The 14,096-nt window shown below is 33.2% G+C and overlaps 1 protein-coding gene across 3 annotated transcripts in view; it reads left to right on the forward strand.

The window, feature by feature from the left end:
• The first annotated feature begins 5,362 nt into the window (after positions 1 to 5,362).
• Positions 5,363 to 14,096, forward strand: part of LOC118745979 (peptidoglycan-recognition protein LC-like) — a 53,324-nt gene continuing 44,590 nt past the window's right edge. The window contains exons 1-2 of one of the 3 annotated variants that reach the window (XM_036479683.1): positions 5,364 to 5,583; positions 5,723 to 6,173. The gene's annotated coding sequence lies outside the window, so the exon portion shown is untranslated. Of the gene's footprint in view, positions 6,174 to 14,096 lie in introns of all 3 variants that reach the window. The other 2 variants (XM_036479684.1, XM_036479682.1) reach the window with 2 other exon arrangements.

Consider the following 14,096-nt stretch of genomic DNA (forward strand, 5'->3'; position numbering starts at 1 on the left):
GGAAATGTCCAATATGCGCAACCACTTTCAAATACCGAACTGAAACTTAGTTGCACAAATTGGAAATTCCCATGAATTATAGTTTAGAAATAAAAGAAGCTGCTGCTTTGCATTGATGCATTTAGAAAGTCAGTCGAGTACTCCAGTGCAGTCAACGAACAGACCTCATAAATTCTTTGCTTTCATCTTCCTACTAATGAAAATGTTACTCATACACCATGTGGTACTAAAAAATTACACACACACATGGGATGTTAATGCCAGATTAAAAAATTTCGTGTCATTGAATCAAATTAATTACCTAGTAGAAATGCCTCTAAATAATTTATACATATGCATATAACCAGGAAAATGAGTTCCCAATTTCAGAAAAATTACCTTCACTGTAAAAAGCGTATGCCTGCATTAATTTGTACTTAATGGATGAATTGTTCTACTGTACTGTTTTTTAATTCTTAAAAACTCATTAACGCTGAGCGAGGTTAGGTACGTACATGATAAAAATATAGTAAGGTAGAACCGCTGAGAGTCACTTTTAAAAATCTTGACGTTTCCAAACAATTTAATTTTTAAATTTACTCACAAACTCACACACACATTTTCATTTTCAATCTCAAGCAACAACAATTTCGAACAATTTCATTTCTTTATTTTCACATTTATATGATTTTAAAATGTTGGCAAACTTCAAAAAAATATCATGGCCGACAAATTGAGAGAACGGTTATACCTTGCTATGTTTTTATCATGGGTACGTATGTACATTAGAACGTAACACAAAAATCTAAATTTGTTCCAAGCGACTCTGAATACTCGTTGTGAAGGTAAATTTTTGTTTGGCACCCCGTAAACAGCGTGACCAGGTTGGCATTTTTGCAGCTAGATCTAGCATTTTTATTCTTGATTTAGCTGCAAATTTCGTATTTAGTATTTAGCATTTTGTCTAGCATTTTAGAATTTTCTTTTTGGTATTTTCTAGCATTTTTTGTTTTACAATATCACTTAGCCAATATAGTTATGTTCTATACTATATATTATATAACTAAGTTATATATAATATAATACATAACTATATTGGCTATTGATCTCTCCTTCCTCTATCCATCGAAGAATTCTAGGTGGTGGGCCGTGGTCGGCCGCATTCTTTAGGAAATGCTTTCAATTCAAAGATTTAAATACGAAACTTTACTTTTGGTAGGTTTTGAAGTATTTTTGTAGAAAAAATTCATGTATATGGGCAATTCTCACAAACTTCGATTTTTTTTAAGAACAATTTTTTTTTTTAATCATGAGCACATGTCTGAAATTTTTAGTATACCTTCCTTCAGTTGCTAGAATACAAAATCCAACGTGGTGCAGCGTTTTACAGCAACACACAATACGTTTTTAACATTTTTTACGTGTTTTTTTTTTTTGGAAGTGGAAAGTCGGGTTTGTACGATTTCGAAAATTTTCAACATATAGCTTTTTCATGCCAAGGTCAATAATTGCACTGAGTTTGGTACAAATTGATATCGGTTATCGAGATACACATACAGTCAACCAAATAAAAACTGGGACGCGACATTTTAGTAAGTTTTGGCTATTTTTCTTTACTTTATTTAACGCTTATTATTTTTTTTTATGAAAGTATAGCTGATTACTTAACAAACAAGACATAAATCAAAATTTCAGACTTTGTGCGAAAATTATGAAAATTCTGCAAAGTTTGACCAAATTTTGTAACTTCTTGATCAGCGTCTTTAGAAAACAATTTGGTATTCAGTTTTGAAGCCCATCAAATTTTAGTAAAGCAAAGTGCAAATTTTAAGTATCTTAGACTTACGGTTGGTTTTTGGCAATTTTTTGTTTTTTGTTGGCGGTGCTCCGCATTTTTTTCATATAAAAAAAATTTTCGAACATAAATTGTCAAAAATCAAGGGTAAGTCCAGATTTTCGAAAATCGAACGAACGGTGCAGATTTGATGACATGGACAAAAAAATGCCTTTGGGTATTAAATATATATTGTTTTTTTTTTTTTAATTTTTCTTACTTATTTTTCGCTCTGTAACTTTTTAAAGAATAAAAAAGTGGTGCACGAGGATCATAGTTCAATAGTATATTTCCAATTGCAGACGATGTGCTAATAAGAAATATGCATTTCCAAATACTACCAGTTAATTATGAACTCAAACATGAGCAATCAACGCATCAAATTTCGCAACGTGAAAATAAAAAAAATAATAGGTGAGTCACACTTTTATTTGTGAAAATTTCCCAATTTTATTTCTGAATTATATGCGAATTTGACTAGAAAATATGTACGGTGGTCCTTTCTTTGGATTTACATAATCTACATAACATATGTAAGCTAGTTTTTGTTAATAAACCAGCGAAAATTATGTGTCCGAATAAAAATTGGCGAGTCATGCGAAAGTTGTATAGTAACCCAAAAAATTGAAAGGGAGCACTGAATCGAGAGCGTAATAATACGGGAGAGCTGGAAATTCTTGTTAGTGAAATTTTTAATAGCAGAAATTAGCTAGCAGAAGAAGAAGAAGAAGAATTACAGGTATATTCTGCACGTTACGGAGATTTTGTAACCGGAAAATCTTATTACCAAAAAACGTTACCAGTTCTTGTCACCGCGATTCTAGGTACGTTGGTAATGCAGTTAAAATATTCAGCAATTCAGCTATGAAGAATTGTGCAAATTCTGGCATTGCATATTTCACGGGGCAATACTTTGTTACCAGCTTATGAGTTGGTAACAAAATTTACCGGTTACAAGATTACACAAAATGCGAAAAAGGTTTAAAAATTGAGAGTAACTTTATTTACCGGTTACAAACTTTTTATTACCAGGGCAGAATAGACCTGTAAATGTCAAAAGCCGCCATTTGTTGAATTGGCTAAGCATAAACAAAAGTAAAATGAGTAGAAATCAAAATATTAGTGTGGTACAAAGAGTTTAAAACTGATTTATAAATAGTAAAATGTTTACAGCAGAATGTCAAAATGATGCAACAACTATTCACTTGCAAGTTTTTACTAGTTTTGTGTTCAATAACTTTTTCTGCTTCTCAATTTTACGCTCTATTTTGCTTTTACGCTCTCGTTGCAATTTTTTACTGGAGAAGTTACTATACACACTTAGTAATATGCGGATTTAACTTGGGTCCGTATTGAAAGGTTAGCTCACCAGGGGGGGAGGGTCTGTAACCAGTTAGCGACAATTTTCGGATCGCTATCGCACTTGTTCACGTAAAAATATGCATATCAGTTTTATCTTCAACAGCGACATTTATGTCATCAAAAACTGAATTTCCCTTAAAAATGCATAGCAACAATCCATTTTCGATGAGTCTGTGTTACATATTTATGTACATATTTCCATGCGTGGAAACAAAGAAGCAAAGCATAACGAAAACAGCTTTCTAGAATCTGGATTTTCAAGTTAGAATACTCTTGCGACTATAAAGCGGTCAGTTACTAAAAATTTAAACAATAACTAATAAAAGTTTCAGTTTTACATATGTATGTACATACATCTGTACTATTAATACATACCTTCATACGAGTGCATACTGAAATTTTAAAAATAATAGGGGTATTCACGATCCGGTGCATACTGTCTAGCATGGTGCACAAATAGCATGATTGGCGAATTTTGTTGTTGTTTGAACACATGCTAAGATGTACGAAGGCGCAATTACGGCTGCAAACATTTCGCCCATTTACTTCAATAGTGGCATAACCCAAAAAATATAAATTTTGAGTTGAGTATGTAGAAATTACCGCTACCTATACTTCGTAGCTGTATAGATTACCAGTATCTCACTATTAGTCTAAGATCCGACAAGGGAACGACTTACAACAATCTGTTGACATTTTTTTGTATAAAATTTAACGGTTTAATAAATATTTCGCTAGTGGGTTGGCTGAAAAAATCCTGGCTAGGATAGTTTTAATAAAATATTCAAAAATTATTATTATTATTATTATTTTAATTTTGTACTCATTTGTTTAATGAACAAATTATATAGCCATCGAAAGTATTAAGCCTATAGAATGCGAAAACGTTGGGTTGTCTATTTTTTTCCTGGCCTACATATCGGGTTGGCAGGTGTGAACAGGTAGGTAATACTAGAAATTTTCACTCATCTGTCTAACATATTCTATAGGCTTTATGCTTTCGATTGGTATATATGTTGGAACAAATTAGAGTTCATTAAACCAATGAGTGGAAAATTAAAAAAATAATAATAAGTTTTGAATATTTAACTAAAAATGCCCTGGCCAAGATTTTTTCAGCCAACCCACTCGCGAAATATTTCCTAACACGTTAAATTTCATCCAAAGTAGATTTCATCCATTAAACAGATGGGTGAAGGTCGTGCGCTTGTCTGATCTTAGATTATAAGACTTTCAGTAAAATATTTCGGAAAAATATTAAGATTTACGTGAGCTGGACTGATTTGAAAATATCTCCAAAAATGGAGTATTTTTATGAATAAACATAGTTTCTTAAAAAAAAAATTTCTAAAAAGATCCCCTCAGCTGATGCTGTTTTTTCAAATTTTTTAAGCTAAACTGTTTTGTCATTTGAGGGGATTTTTTTTTTTTTTTAACTTTTTAAGAAACAATTTTCATTCATAAAAAACTTTAAACCATATAACACCAAATTTCCAACTTTGTGCAAAAAACTATAAAAATTAATTCTGCAATGTTTCACCAAAATTTCAAACTTTTTAATTAGAATCTTTAGAAAAAATTTTGTTTGCAGTTTTGTAACTTATAAAAACTGAGTATAATAAAGTGTGATTGGAAAGTGCTGCTCATTTGCGTCACTTAAAAAAAAAAGGTCGAACATACTTTGTATGAAAAAATGCGTAACACCGTAAAAAAATAAATAAATAATGCCAAAAATTAGTGGTAAGCCTTAGCGACTTATAATTGCACTTTATTGTACTAAAATTTAACGAATTTTTTTACAAATTTTACGGAGTAAAAATCTCGAGAAAATTATCCTAAAATTTGTGATGTGTCTAGGATCATTGAAGAAGGCTGTAAGCTGTTGTGGAAAAAATTAGCTAAATTTTTTTTTTCCCCGTATTCGGCTCTCATAAATATGGTCACCGTAAACATATGTATTTTTGTTTTTTTTTTTGCAATATTTTTATTGACGATTTTTATAATTTTTCCATTTCTCATTATCAGCAGATGCTGAAGGAGGAAAACCTCGATCAGAAATTCGAATTGACGATCGCAATATGTACGAGTATTAACAATTGTCAGAGTATGTGAAGTGACATGATAGAGAACCACAGCTTCAGATACGAGTACTCCAACTCGGTAGCGGTAGCGGCATCGGTATCGGTAACGCTGCTTATTATAGCCACACTCAGTTGATCACAAATGCTTGAGCGCGCCGCTAATAGATACGTGCACGGAGAAACGCCACTTGCTTGTGAACTTGCTATGTGCGTAGAGTTTTTGTGTAGAGTTTTTGAAAATACACATATACGTTTAAAAATAATAAGCTTCGACTTGCGACTCGTCATTTAAGACTAAATTGTCTAGTAGGTTCCTAAAAACCTGTTGTGCGTATCCATGTGGAATGAGTAGTGAATAAAAGTAATATAATTTACATATGTATGTATATGTACATATGTATGTACAACAAAGAATTTTAAGTAATTTCTATGCAAATGTACTATGTGTAATTAATCGGGTGCATAGATATTTATTAGTGAAACGGTAAATGGAAATTTTACAACGAGCTTTTAGTGATATTTAATGAGTGTAAAACAGAGCTTTAAATGAGCAGCGGTTCAACTCAGTCACGAAAAGTGGAAAATGGTGTATATTCAAGTACTAGTTGTACATGTATATATGTATAAATATAAATAAAACCATTAAAAATAATTTAAAAGGGTATAAAAAAAACCCTACATACATATGCATATGTATATATGTATGTGTGCTTGTTGATATAATTTAGTATGTCTACTATACTAACTGATGTGATTGAGTGAAGTTGAGAAAATAAGCGGAAGATGAGTTTTGCTATGGAATGCTGTTGTGCTACGTAGAATAAAACCAGTTACATTGGAATAGCTCGAAATACTTTCAACTATAAAAATAGAGTTGGAAAACGAATAATAAATACCAGAGAATAAGTAATACAAAAGTAAGTCTGAACTGGAAGAAACCGATTATGATACACTTTTAGTATCAGACTAGACATTGTATCTACATACATACATACGAGTAAGTATGCTCGTTAATCCAGTAACAATCGGTCGACGTTAACAGTTCGAACCGAACGTTATCGTTATCAGAGTGCAAGAGAACTTGACAAGCAATTTAGTAGTTTCGCTGTAATTAAATAATTTTAGAGAGTTGTTTAAGTAAAACTACCACTTTAACCTGCAAATATCAATCAGGTCAGGAGTTAAGTCAGTTGCCGTTTCAATTCATGTACACCCTGTATCTACATATAAACGCTATTCCGAATCTTCGTAAAGCATCTGAACAACAAAATTAATGTTCGAATGAAAATCGTTTCAAACTTTCATTTCAAAATTTTTCTTCTTTTTGTTTAGCGCTGTAACCCCCTAAGCGATTTTGGCCGAGTTCAACAAAGCATGCCAGTCGTTTCTCGTCTGTACCAACAGATGCCAATTCGAAATGCCAAACGAAGCTAAGTCTTTCTCCACCTGGTATTCCCATCACAAAGGAAGCCTGTTTCAACGGATGCAATCAAGACCGCGTGAACTATTTATATCGTCTGCGGTACTCGCAGTCTCCCACGCGTAGAGGCCCGTAAATATTGCGCAAAATATTTCTCTCCAATGAACCGCCTTATTAGATGTTATCTTTGTCTACACTTCTGCGCCATACATCAGCACGGGCGTGATGAGTTGCTTATAGAGTGTGGTTTTCGTACGTCGAGAGAGAACTTTACTTCTCAGTTGCCTTAATCGTCAATGCATTTCTAGACTGGCATTGTTATCAGTGTTAATACTGATACTCTGTAGCTCTTATAATCTTCTCCAACATCAGATTAAAGTAATCGGGCGAACGAGAATGTCTCTGTATGAAAAATTCGGAGTTATCTTTCTCAATACTGACGAAGCTGGCACTATTGTTCAACATGATTTTCCACAGTCGTATTAGCATCGCGGGGATACACAATTCAGAAATCGCGGCTTAAAGCCAACTTCTTTTCGTACTGTCAAAATCGACTTTGAAATAGATAAAGAGAGGCTTTAAAACAATACGCTTGCTAATATCTTGTATGCAATGTTTAAGAGGCTTATCCATCGGTAGTTGTTGGTTGGCTTATCAGGTGCTCGTCGTCATATTTGAATAGCTGATTTCTAGGATCTTTGAGGGGCACTCCTTTCATAGTTCCATTATATTCTGGACATAGGTCACGACATCGCAGTAGCTATTAATTTTCTGTCCAAGTTGTATGGCGTTTCTACTGTTTGACAGCATTTCAAGCTATTCGCACTCACGTATTTTGGCCTCTCAATTTTTATTATAGAAACCATGATAAAAACATAACAAGGCAAAACCATTGAGAGGCAGTCTGACGCATGATAAAAACATAACAAGGTAAAACCATTGAGAGGCAGTCTGACGTTTGCCAACAATATAGTTTTAAAATCAAAACTCAAACTCACACACACATTCACAACAACAATTGTGAACAATTTAATTTTTTTATTTTCAATTTTATATGATTTTAAAATGTTGGCAAACGTCATGATTCAATAATGAAAGGTTTTGTAAGAAAAACTTTCTCTCGCTCTAATTTTATCAATGACACTCCCACCCTACTCCTAAAAACAAAAACAGTGATATTTCTTTTCCAAATATCTTTGCAAGTTTTAAGAACATTTTTAAATTGTTAGTAGTGAAATTTTTACTTTTTAAATTTGAAGAAATGTTGGTTCTTCATTCGCTGGCGCCAACAAGACAAAATGGTTGAGCATCGTTGGACTACAGAAATTCAATGTAGGCTAAAAAAACGAAATTCCCTTAAATGCCGAAATATATTTGTCGATATTCGTGGAGACCTCTTGATTCTGCCAAGTCGCTGTAAAGTAAAGCATGCAATGGTTTTGGTAAATGAGCCAACGAAGGTATCCTGGTGTCTCCGAATGAGGCTTTGACGCAATATAACATTGCCAAACCGCATCCATAGGCCCAATCGTCACACGACAGTTCGGTTTAGTCAATGGCACGATGTATGTAATTGCACACTTAAAAGGTTTACGCACGAGGCGAATGTTGGCTGGCGACCAACTTTGTTGAAAGCGATTAGTTGAAAGTAGAATGCAAAGTTGAACAATGCAAACGCCTTTTTTATGGCGAATATTTTTATATATTTTGATATTTTTAATCATTAAATTTTTTTTCGGGCAACCCGGCGAATGGTTAATATTCTGACAGTTGTATAGTCTCCCCAGAATATTAAAAGTGCGACATCAAAGAATTCGAATTACCATATTCGAAACAATCGAGCCATATCCGCGAAGGAAACGTAAGCTCCAAATTTTTATATTTGCCGTTTTTTTTTGTTTAATAAATACTGCATATTTTCCACAAACAAATAGCTTCTTCATATCCATCATCTGGCAAACAAATACAACAAAAAAAAAGCTGAAAGTGGACCATCCTCCATCCATTCTCGAGTTATGCGCCATCTGACGTACGCAAGTTTGGTATATACATAGAAATATTTATTTTCAATAAAATCGGGGGTTATATTCGATGTAAATAAGCTTGTTTAAATTAAATAATTAAATCAAATTCGCTTTTGTTTTAAAATACCACCATTCACTATTATCCACACCTTTTTATGGAATTTAGCTCCCATTTTAGGAAGTGTGATTGAATTCTTCCCCTTTTTCTCCTGCTTCCATAAACCATCCCTGTGGGTGGGAGTGCCAAATTTTAGAAAAAAGCTACTTACAAAACCTTTAATAATTGAATCATGGGCAAACGTCAGAAAAAAATCATGGCCGACGAAATGAGAGAATGAATTTACCTTGTAATGTTTTTATCATGATAGAAACTACGTCAAAAGTCAACAGACAATCCACAGCCTTCATTCAAAATAAATTAGCAAGGAGAACCAAAATAATCATTGGGTGTTTTAGTTAGTGATGGAGTTCTCAACATATGTATGCAAGCAGCTATGTTCAATTTCCAAAACAAATATTTTTACAGCCGTGATCTGTAAGCGATTCTCCCCATCTTTCCTGTATTCTACTTATACTTATAGACACACATTCATGCGTTCTGCACATACCCTGCAAACCATTTTTTCAAAGTATTCTGAATTGTACAGAAGTTTTAATGAATTCGTAAAGATCTCATCCGATTTTTTGCCGAATTTTCTAAAATGAAATAAACTGTGTACACTTCGATTCTTTTACGAAATTTCGGACGAAAATCGGTAAAGCAATGAAAATAATGCTGCTATGTGAAGAATTTCTTGTAGAATTTTTTCAGAATTTTCTTTATTTTTCGTACAGAAATTTCTTTACGAGTTCGTGTCAACCCCTTCATATAATTTTCTTTGAAGATTCGTAAAAAAATCGTTACAGAAATGAGATACTCCTAAAGATTTCGTTAAGATTTCGGGAACTTTGGTTTGCAGGGTATGTACGTACACATATACAGTGATCGAAAAAATTCTATCCGCATCGTATAGTTCGTTCTTTAACGAAAACTGTGTAAATTTGGTTTAAAACTTTGTGCAATGTTAAACGAATAAAATCAACAAACTTTCGTACAAATTTCGACCTTTTTAAGTATATTTTTTAGAAACATTTTGAGTATGCAGTTTTAAGGCCTATTCAAATCTTATATTAATAAAGTGCAAGCTACAAATTTTTACAAATTTTCTGTGTTTTTTTCAGAATGTTGTTGGTTGCAGTTGCTTCCATAAAGCGAATACACACATTTTTTTTTGTATGGAAGAAAACCGTACCATCTCCGGCAAAAAAAGTCTAAAAAATAAACGGCCATTTTTAGCTATTTGCAACCTCCACATTATTGTGCTAGGAATTAATGGGCTGCATAACTGCATACTCAAAAAAATCTAGTTAAAAAGCTCGAACTTTTTACGAAAGTTTGTTGATTTTTCTTAAATATTGCACAATATGGCAAGCCTCCGAGTGTATTTCTGTCATGAAAAACAGATTCTCATAAAAATACAATCGCCGTTCGGAGTCGGCGTAAAACTGTAGGTCCCTCCGCTTTGTGTGACAACATCAAGGCGCATGCCACAAATCGGAGAAGAAGCTCGGGCAAACACTAACATTTGTGTAAGCGCCAATCTATTATTATTATTATAACTAAAATTAAGTAACAAAAAAAAAAATAAAAATTGTGATATAGGTCGTTCATAAATGCATCGCATTTATGTAAGTGTACACACGATCACTTTAATATTCGCTAATTAAACTCTTAAGCTGTGGAAAAAACTGGTATCGTGTTTAAGCGGAAAGTGAGATAAAAAAAATTTTGCATTTTACATTCGAATTCGTATGCACATGTGAAAGTGTGTATGTACTTGAGCTTATTTTTTGCGTTATCAATTCTCGGAAATGTATTTAAATACATATGTATTGGTAGAAGCACTTTAAAAATTCTCGCCGATCAAACACAAATACATAAATACATTCGTACACTGGGTTGCCACTGACGAAAAAAAATACTTACCATCCACTTGAAAAAATCTACCGAACCTGGAAAATATCTACCAATAACTGTTTTTAATAACTTTACTTTAATAAAAACTATAGTTTTGTTAATTTTTTTGCTATTTCAATAAGAATTAAAATTGTGACCCAAAAGCTGTTTGGTAATTTTTTTTTAATAATTATTTTCAAGAAAAATTGTTTTGGTATTTTTGTTTGTTTTTTGTACAAGAATATTGTTTGCGTTTCCAAACATTTTCGTCTACTTCTTACTCTGAATTTTTCGAACACTTTAAGGTATGAAGTTTTATAGCCTATAATGTTTGAGTAAAACCTACAATGTGTAGCTAAAAATTCCAGTGATTTTTTTAATTTTTTGCCGCCAGCCTTTGGCTTTTTTTTTTCATTTAACAATTGTCATTGATACAAAATTGCGTTAATTAAAAGTTTTCGTTTGGAAACAATCACAGTGCGTAATTACATACCTGTCCATTTTTTCTTTTAATTTAAATAATCATTTAAAATACTTAGGCAATCAAAAGCTTCTTGGGATTCCAGTAAAATGAGTTTTGAATGGAGCACGATATGTTCGCCTTTTATCGACATATGTACTTACATTTATACGTGTGTATATAAAGTGTGCATTAAAGCGTTCGAAAATTAATGCAATAAAGTAGACAACACTTTTGGAAAAAAATTATAATATAAAGATAACTACGATAAATAAAGCGGAAACGAAAAGTTTTATTTGTTTTCAAACAAAATAATTCAACAAAAATCCACCAAAATGAAAAAAAAATACTTTTTTACCAACCCAAATTTTTTCTACCAATTTTGGTAACAATTTACCAAAGTGGCAACCCTGTTCGTATATACAAATGCATTCTACGTGTGTAAGCTTAGTTGTTCACAAACTATACGACAAGGCTGCACGCTCAAACCAGACATCGGCTATGCACTTTAATGGCGTAAATTAGTTAAGTCAAACAAAAATGCACCAAACAAACAAAAAATGACAGATGTAAGCTACATACATACATACGTATACGTGTGGTGACCATATTTATGTCAGTCGAATAAGGGACAAAATATGATTTTATAGCAATTTGTATATTGAATTAAATGAAATAACCCCGAAAAGTACTTCTTATTTTACATACTCACTTTTTCGACCTTTATTGTAGTGATGTGCTGAATTGTAGGAACCCAATACACGGTACCCAATACTTCAAAAATATTAGGGTACCCAATACTTCCTTTTCGGTACCCAATACCGATTCTTTACATTAAACCTTCGCTGCTTTATATATTTAATGTTTACAAAAAAACTATTTTAATACTAGTTTATATGATATCGGCTAAAAAACTTGAACTGGTAGCAACAGTACAATATTATTTTATTAGTATTCACCCTAGTAGATCCAAGGTTCAAGAACAATGCTTTGACTGATATGAAGCCTTTCAAACCTACAAAGACAATATCGCCCGATTAATCTAGAACAAAAATGCTTCAGACAAGTAAGAGTTCCTCTGCATTATGGCGACGGACCAACACACGTATATATACACATTTTTCATTTAAATCGTTACCAAGTATCGATCAATACTTAAAAGTATCGACTCAGCACATCACTAATTTCTTGTAGTGGTGAATGGATATTTCAACAATATTAATGAATATCTAATTTCTATTTATATACACGGGTAATTAGTTTCCAACAACTATGTTTTTTCTGTAGCCAAATATGTATTTGGGTTATTCACAAAGGTGTCGTATTGTTGTATGTCGTAAAGTTTAAATAGCTAAAAATATATGAGGGTTCCAACACACAGTGCCAAAAAATAGTTGGCTGTGTTTTCAAGTCCTCTAAACATTTAAGCTTTTGAGGTTTACGACACACAACAATACGACACTTACGACATCATTGTGAATACCCCAATTATTTACCAACTGCAAAATTCTCTAGGTCGTTTTTGAAGAAAGGCTTAATGATGTTCGTCCCATTTTTGTTTGTTAATTATTGACGCTGTAGCCGCATAAGCGAGTCGTTTCTCTTTTGTGCCAAGTGACGCCAATTGGAAATGCCAAGTGCAGCACAGTGCTTCTTCACTTCGTCTTTGCATCGCAATTCGTACGATATGACCAAGCCCGCATAGCCGCTGTATCTTAATTCACCGCACTATGTCTATGTATATCATTGTAAAGCTCATACAGCTCATCGTTCCATTATCTGCTGTATTCGTAACTTTTCCTCGCAAAATCCAAAAGCCGCCTCATCAGATGTTTTCATTGTCCATGCTTCTGCGTCATACACCAACCCGTGCATGATGAGTGACTTAGAGTGTGATTTTTGAACGACGAAAGAGGATTTACATCTCAATTGGCTATGCAGTCTAAAGTAAGGTAGCAAGAGTGATTCTCCATTGCAGGTCAAGGCTGATATTATTATTGGGGCTAAAGCTGGTTCCTAAATAAACGAGGTCATATACTTTTTCGAAATCATAGCTGTTAACAGAAATCATAGCTGTCAACAGTGACCTGTGTCTGCTTTTATCCTCCTTTATCACCATACACACGCAATTTGCTTCCCAATAAAATTTTCATATCCTATTTACCTATTTTTTTACTTACTATTTAAGTGCATTATGTTATCGCATAAATGCTCCATTCAAAAAGATAGACAAACTCCAGATAAAATTTTTAAATTTAATTTTTGGCGATCTGTATTAATTCAGCTATAGTCCATATATCAAATTTTAAGACAAACAATTTTATACAAATTTTCATAAAGAAATTTAACTCATCGAAAAATTCCGAGTGATATAAAATTCAACACAAAAGAAATAATTTGTTTTTATATCGGACCACGAAAGTTTTTCTTTTACTACCTTTCCACTTCTTAAAGTAAGTGTTACATTTTTATATGGAACATATGCATGAAGCTCTTTTAAATTTCGTTTGATTGAAAAGATTTTGCTGCACCGATTACGCTGCAGGCTCTAAAAGGTGCATACATCAACTCTTATGTAGAATATGGTCAGAAAAACGCATGATCGACGACTAGAATTTAAGTGTGCTCTTCCCAATCCACAAGAAAGGCGACCCCGCCAAATCGCCAACTACAGCGGGATCAGCCTTCTAAGAATAAGTTACAAGGTCTTATCGAGTGTATTGTGTGAAAGGCTGAAGCCCACCGTCAACGAACTGATTAGACCTTATCAATGTGGCTTTGGGCCTAGAAAATCCACCATACACCAGGTATTCACAATACGCCAAATCTTGGAAAAGACCCGCGGGAATAGAATTGAGACACACCATCTATTTGTCGATTTCAAAACCGCTTTCGACAGCACGAAGGGAAGTTGCCTTTATGCCGCGATGTCTGAATTTG

The sequence above is a fragment of the Rhagoletis pomonella genome, unplaced genomic scaffold, assembly GCF_013731165.1.
Source record: "Rhagoletis pomonella isolate Grant_MI unplaced genomic scaffold, Rhpom_1.0 Rhpom_scaffold_00010, whole genome shotgun sequence".
NCBI classification, from domain to species: domain Eukaryota; kingdom Metazoa; phylum Arthropoda; class Insecta; order Diptera; family Tephritidae; genus Rhagoletis; species Rhagoletis pomonella.